General features: G+C 42.5%; 1 protein-coding gene and 1 non-coding gene across 2 annotated transcripts in view; one reads left to right on the forward strand and one right to left on the reverse strand.

The window, feature by feature from the left end:
* Positions 1-7,644, reverse strand: part of ERCC6L (ERCC excision repair 6 like, spindle assembly checkpoint helicase) — a 43,965-nt gene that overhangs the window by 20,391 nt on the left and 15,930 nt on the right.
* LOC114006019 (small nucleolar RNA SNORA65) lies at positions 6,036-6,164 on the forward strand. The gene has a single exon (XR_003547790.1). It is a non-coding gene; the product is annotated as a small nucleolar RNA SNORA65 (small nucleolar RNA).

Here is a 7,644-nt window from a genome sequence, read left to right on the forward strand (position 1 = left end):
GGGGGGGGGGGGTGGCAGTGGCAGGGAGTGAAAAAGCAAGCAGCCAGGTCAAGGACTCAAACCATAGTCGACCGACCGTGTGGGAATCCAGTGCCCTTAACCACCACCTTAACCACCACGCCACCTGCCAGCCCCATAAGTGTATCATTTTTAAAAAATCTTTTATGCTGTATTTTTACAGTATCTTTTCTATGTCTACATATAAGTTTAGATATACAAATACTTATTTTGTTACAATTGCCTACAGTACTCAATACAGTAACATGCTATACAGGTTTGTAGCTTCGGAGCAATAGGCTATCCCATATAGCCTAAGTCTATGGTAGGCTAATACAGGTTTGTAGCTTCGGAGCAATAGGCTATCCCATATAGCCTAAGTCTATGGTAGGCTATGCCATCTCGATTTGTAAAAGTACTCTCTAAGATGTTCACAACAATGAAATCACCTAATATATTTCTCAGAACATGTCCTTGTTAAATGACATTCATAAAGTGCAACCATCACCTCTTTCTCATTACCCTAAACAGAAACTGTTACATATTAAGCAATAATAACTCCCTATTTCTCCTCTCCCTCCAGTCCCTGCTGACCGTAATCTACTCTTTTAAAAAAGTATACCTTTTCTTGGGACCAGCAGTTGGCGTAATGGCTATGTCTCTGGACTTCCATGTAGTCGACCGCAGTTCGAGTCCCGGACCCAGTAGCTTAAAACTCACACCGGGCGCCGTGTGCATGCCCAAAACCCCAAGAGGAGAATGGAGGAGAAGGGAATGCAGTGTGGCCATCCCCTTGGAGGGTGATTTCTCGCTTTCTGTCTCTCTGTCTCTCTCTGGCTTTCTAGCAAGCGCATGTGCCCTACAGCAAAAATCTGTTAGCACACGTGCCCTATAGCCAAAATCTCTCAAAAAAGAAAAGAAAACAACACGTACATGACCTCATCGAGTCTTATCTGCCAGCCAGGACCACAGGTACACAACCCATGTGCCTGGTAATGCTTCAAGGTTGACCCTGCTGAGCTATGTGGCTCCAGCTTTATAGAGTGGCATGCTACCACCTATACCACCACAGCTAGGTTCTAATCTACTTTTTGTCTCTGTATTTGCCTATTTCAGATAATTCATATAGGTGCAATCATACAATGTCTGTCCTTTTTTGTCTGGCAATGGTTAACCAAATAACTCTGGGCTATAAAATTAAGGAGCTGGGGGCCAGCTCTGTAGTGCAGCGGTTGAACACTGTGCAGAGAAAGCTAGGTGCCATGTGGCTAACTACGGTGCAAGTTCTAGCCCCAGCAGCTTGAAGAAAATGCCAGGTATGTGTGCACACATGCCCAGAATCCTGACAGAATAGAGAAGCAGAGGAAGGGGGATTTTGTTATGACCATGCCCTATTGGTGGGGACTTTGTCTCTCTTTCTGGCAACTGCGTACACCCTCTGGCAATAAAAATAAATAAAACAAAAGGGAACAAAGATCAAAGAGCTACAGGTACTAAAGGTTTATATCTATTTTAGAAAGACTTAATATCACTCCTGTAGAACTTTTCATTTTTAGTTAGACGTTATTCTAAAAGGCAAGCCAGGACATTGGCCACCAAATCCTCACCCAAATAAGGAAAAAATTTTTCTTTTTTTTTCCGGCAGAGGAGAGTTGGCTGGTATGAGCCATCCGGGTGCCAACGCACATCTGCTAATGCCAAAGAAAACTAATTTTGGTATTGGCATAATTATTCATTAGTTGGGGTTTTTTTTTCTGGAGTAATTAGCCAGCAGATTCAGTTGGTTTCTGAGAGCAAGTTGTTAGTGTGTAGGAGGATGCTATCTTCCTGTTTATTCTGGCAGAATGGTACTTGTTCAGTTCAACCAAAAGCAGCACTAAAATTTTCACATCTATATTACAAAAGAGGGATTCTAGAACCCTGCCTGCTTTTACCCACTTTTTTGTTTCCTGACCAGGGGGCACATGCACTTGCCCAAGGGACACTGAGAGGGAGAGGGAGTAAACACTCCCCCAGTGGGGCATGGTCATGCCACAATCCCCCCCCCGCCACTTCATTTTCTTGGGATTCGGGGCATGCAGGCACACACACACAACATGTTTTTCAAACTGCCAGGGCCAGGGTTCAAACTGCAGTCAGCCATGTGGGATCTGACTCCCTTACCCACTGGGCTAAGGGGCTGGTCCCTGCTCTCATCCACTTGGAAAGGGACCTTTTTCATCTTGTCTGCTTGTATACTCTTCATGGAAGGGTATAAGACCTTGAAAGAACAGTAAGAAACTTCTAACTCTTTTGGATCATATAATTTGGTCCAGATAGTTCACAAATATGGAATCCAAACCCAGGTAATAAATTTACAAAAAGCCTTACATTGTTTTAAGTGGTTGCTTTAATAGCTGAAGCAGAGTACATAGGTAGATGGAGTTAAGCCCCAAACAACCTATGTATGCTTGTCCTAAGAGATCAAGACCTTGCATTAAACTGAATATTTATTATTTTAGATATCATTCTATGTATATCTTATATTTCCACAATAAAAGGGTTTTTTTAGAGAATTATTTTATTGGAACTAGCAGTTAGCGTAATGGCTATGTCCCTGGACTCCCATGTAGTCGACCGCAGTTCAAGTCCCGGACCCAGTGGCTTAAACTCATGCCGGGTACATGTGTGTGCATGCCCAAGATCCAAAGAGGAGAATGTAGGAGAAGGGACTGTGGTGTGGTCATCCCCCCTGGGGGTGATTTCTTGTTTTCTGTCTCTGTCTTTCTGGGAGCGCACACACCCTATAGCAAAAGCCTCTTTAATAAAAAAAATTTTTTTTAAGAATTATTTTATTTAACTTTTTTTAAAAATTTCAAAAGTTGTTTTATTTTTTTTTTTAAGAAGTTTTTGCCTTAGGGCACCTATGCCTCTATTCTTACCACAATAAATTTTTTTTTTTTTGGAGAGGTTTTTGCTATAGGGCACGTGTGCTTGCCGGAGAGACAGAGAGACAGAAAGCGAGAAATCACCCCCCCCAGGGGGGATGGCCATGCCGCAACCCCTTCTCCTCCATTCTCCTCTCGGGATCTTGGGCACTCACGCACAATAAAATTTTTAAAGATGGGGGCCAGCTGATGGTGTAGCGAAGCGGTTATATCGCTGGACTCCCACATGGCCAACTGTGGTTTGAGTCCCTGACTTGGTAGCTTGAAACTCGCGCCAGGTGCATGTGCATGCGTGCCCAAGATCCTGAGAAGAGAATAGAGGAGGACTGCAGCTATGGCCATCCTCCCTGGGGGGTGATTTCTCACTTTCCCTCTCTTTCCGGTGAGCTAACGTACGCTATGACAAAAACCTAAAAAAGCACAAAATTGTATATAATTAAAAATAGAGGGTCCAAACACAGTGGCACAAGCAGTAGGGAACAGCTGTGCAAGGCTAGGGCCACATAGGAGGTCCAGGTTCGATTCACAGACCAACCTAAACAACTGAGCACCACAAACAGGTAATCCTAGCTAACTTAGAGGCTGGGACATGAGGATCACAACACAAGAAACCCTGTCAAAAATACCCCACCTCCTTTTGTCTCCCTGGTTAAAATAAATAAATAAATAAAAAGAGAAGCACTGGGGCCAGCAGATGGCACAGCGGTTATGTCGCAGGACTCCCACATGGCCAACTGCGGTTCTAGTCCTGGACCTGATGGCTTGAAACTCATGCTGGGTGCATGTGCATGCATGCCTAAAATCCCAAGAGGAGGATAGAAAACAGACTGCATGACATTAGTGGGACACCGATATGGTTTATTACCTGTTGATGATGATGTGTATAGTATTCTCAACTGGATTGGTCCGAGAAGTATTTCATGATGGGTAAAGTCTTTTTACAAGCAAAATGAGAAATAGTGATTGACTTTAAAAAAATAATTGGAATAATAATAATAATGTGGGAAAAACATAGAAAAGATATTGAATGATGAAGTGGGGATTTTAATGTCTTGGTACTGACTGACATGCATGGCATTCCCTTTTGAAAAAGCAACGTAATACACTGTAAAGTTATATGCAATTCAATGTAATATAAACAAAATTATGATGATAATAAGAAAGAAAGAAAGAAAGAAAGAAAGAAAGAAAGAAAGAAAGAAAGAAAGTTACTCCATATCCCTAGTTCGTTGAATGTTTTTAATCATGAAAGGGAACTGGATGTTGTTAAATGCTTTTTCTACACCTATGAAGATGACTATAAGGTTTCTGTCCTTTGATTTTAGACATGTTAAATTTGATACGGCAACTATCAAAAAGAGATGTTAAGTGGTTGGATATAGGAGTCAAGGTCAGAAGAGATCAAGTCTAAAGATAAAAATGTGATAATTATCAAAGAAAGCAAATTAAAACCACAATAAGATATCACTTCGCACCTGTTAAGATTGGCTATTATCGGGAACCAGCAGTTAGCGTAATGGCTATGTCGCTGAACTCCCACGTAGTCGACCGCGGTTCGCGTCTCGGACCCGGTAGCTTAAAACTCACGCCGGGCGCGGGTGCGTGCATGCCCAAGATCCCGAAAGGAGAATGGAGGAGAAGGGATTGCGGTGTGACCATCCCCCCAGAGGGTGATTTCTCGCTTTCTGTCTCTCTGTCTCTCTCTGTCTAGCGAGCGCACGCGCCCTATAGTGAAAATCTCTGGCTAAAAAAAAAAGATTGGCTATTATCAAAAACACAAATGATAACAAGTGCTGGCAAAGATGTGGAGAGAAAAGGAACCCTTGTACAGTGTTGTGTGTATGTAAATTAGTATAGCCAATTCAGAAAAACATATGGAGGTTCCTTAAAAATCTAAAAAATATAACAATTATTTGTAAAACAAATTACAATCAAGGGGCCAACAGGTAGTGTGGAGGTTAAGGTGGCTTGATCCCATAAGAGTTGACTCCAGGGACCAGCAGTTAGCGTAATGGCTATGTCGCTGGACTCCCACGTAGTCGACTGTGGTTCAAGTCCTGGACCCGGTGGCTTGAACTCACGCCAGGTGCGTGTACGTGTGTGCCCAAAATCCCAAGAGGAGAATGGAGGAGAAGGGATTGCGGCATGGCCATCCCCCCTGGGGGTTGATTTCTTGCTTTCTGTCTCTCTGTCTCTCTCTGTCTGTCTGGCGAGTGCAAGCACCCTATAGCAAAAACCTCTCCAAAAAAAGAAAAGAAAAGAAAAGAGTTGACTCAAAAGTTCAAGTCTCAGACCTGGTAGCTTGGGATCTGAACTAGATACATGTGCATGCATGCCCAAAATCCCAAGAGGAGAGAAGAGAAGGGATTGGGGTGTGGCCATCTCCCCAAGGGGTGATTTCTCACTTTCTCTGGTGAGTACATGTACTTTATAACAAAAACTTAAAGAAAAAAAAAAAAAGAAAAAATCACAATTAAAAAAAGAAAAGAAAAAAAAGCTAAAAGTAGAATCACGATATGATCCAGTAATTCCACTTCTCAATGTATATCCCAAGGAATTAAAATCAGCATGCAAAAGAAATGTCTGCAGGTCATCCTGTGGTATGGTGTTTAAGGTGGCCAATCCCACATGGCTGACTGCACGGTTTGAGTCCCAGACTGGCGGCTTGAAATATATGCTGGGTACATATGCAAGTGTGTCCAAAATCCTTGGAGGAGAAAGGATTGCAGTGTGGCCATCCCACCCCCCAGGGTGAGGGGTGATTTCTCACTTTCTGTTCTCTCTGTCTCTGTCTCTCCAGTGACCACACATGCCCTTTAGTAAAAATCTCTCAAAAAAAATCACATTTGTACTCCATAAATATATATAATTATAATATGTCAATTAAAAATAAAACTTACAGGACGGGCAGGTGGTGTGGTGGTCAAGAGCTCTGGACTCCGACATGGCTGACCGTGGTTTGAGTCCAGGACCTGGCAGTTTACTTTCTCACTTTCCCTCTTCTCTCTCTGTCCCTCTCTGACCAAATTTAAAATAAATAAATAAATAAATAAAGTTAAATAAAATGATTCTTAAAAAAAAATATATATATCAAAAATTATTCCTCAGCCACCCGCCACTGCACCTGCCAGCTGTGTTGGCTGGGGGAATCCAGTGGGGGTGCGCTGATAGTAACCCCAGCTTAGGAAACAGGGTTGTTCTTCATGTGGATGACTCTGTGCCGAAAGCGTGGGAACAGCCTGGAACCAGGGAGGGAGGGCTTCATGCCATCTGCCCCGGCCTCAGGTTGTGGCAGATTAAAAAAAGAAAAAAAAAATTATTCCAAAATAAAAGATTTACTGGGAAAAGGGTCAAGAGGTGGTGTGGTGGTTAAGGTGGCTGGATCCCACATGGCTGATTTCAAGGTTCAAGTTGTGGACTTGGTGGCTTAAGAATAATGCCAGGTGCATGTGCTTGTGTGCCCAAAATCCAGAGAAGAGACTGGAGAAGAGATTGTGGTCGGGCCATCCCTCTTGGGGGGTGATTTCTACTTTCCCTCTTTTTCTCTCTTTCTATCTCTCTGGTGAGCATATGCACCCTACAGCAAAAATAAAAGAAAAAACTGAAAAGAAAAATAAAAGACACATTTTTTAAAGAATTTTTTATTTAACTTTATTAATTGTATTTATTTATTTATTTTAATTTGATTAGAGAGGGGCAGAGTGAAAGAAAGAGAGAGCAAGAGAAAGTGAGAAAGCAAGACGCCAGGTCTAGGACTCAAACTATGGTGAGCCATGTAGGAGTCCAGCGTCCCAATCCGCCACCTGCCAGCTCCCCAAAATTAAGATAATTTAAGGAATTCCAGCTAATGAATATAGAAGAAATGGTAAAATTAAAAAATGGAACTTTGGGAGCCAGTAGATGGAAGGGGGTTAAGGCAGCTAGACCTCACATGGCCAGCTGCACAGTTCAAATCCCAGACCCAGCAGCCTGAAAAATCACACCAGGCTCATGTGCATGCATGCCTAAAATTCTAAGGTGAGAAAAGAAGAGATAGGATTGTTGAGTGGCTATCCCCTCTGAGGAGTTGTTTCTCATTCTCTCTCTCTCTCTCAGTCTATCTCCAAGGAGCACATGTGCTCTATAGCAAACAAAGACACAACTTCATTATCCCTAACAAAATAACTGATTTGGGAAATAATAACAATAAATGAAAGCTTGAAGGAGAACTGGATTTTCACAGGATGTTAACATATCCCAATATATGACTTCTTCATCCTAAGAGGGAAAATGCAACTTTTCAATGGAGGGAATCAGACCATGCTCAATCGTAGAATTACTGGAAGTAAAGGACCAGCAGATGTCATAATGGTTATGTTGCTGGACTCCAATGTAGTTAGCTGCGGTTTGAGTCTTGGACCCGGCAGCTTAAAACATGTCGGGGGCCAGCAGGTGCGAGGCAGTTAAGGACGCTGGACTCCCAAATGTCCGAACGTGGTTTGAGTACCAGACCTGGAGGCTTGCTTTCTCACTTTCCTTTTCTCTCTCTCCCTGGAAATATTAAAATAATAATTATAAATAAAAAGTTAAATAAAATTATTCTTAAAAACTTAAAGCTCACATCGGATACATGTGCATGCATGCCCAAAATCCCAAGAAGAGAATGAAGGAGAAGGGATTGCGGTGTGGCCACAATTGCAGCTGGGAGGTGATTTCTTGCTTTCTGTCACTCTGTCTCTCC

Source organism: Tupaia chinensis, unplaced genomic scaffold (assembly GCF_000334495.1).
Source record: "Tupaia chinensis unplaced genomic scaffold, TupChi_1.0 Scaffold145304_1, whole genome shotgun sequence".
Taxonomy (NCBI): Eukaryota; Metazoa; Chordata; class Mammalia; order Scandentia; family Tupaiidae; genus Tupaia; species Tupaia belangeri.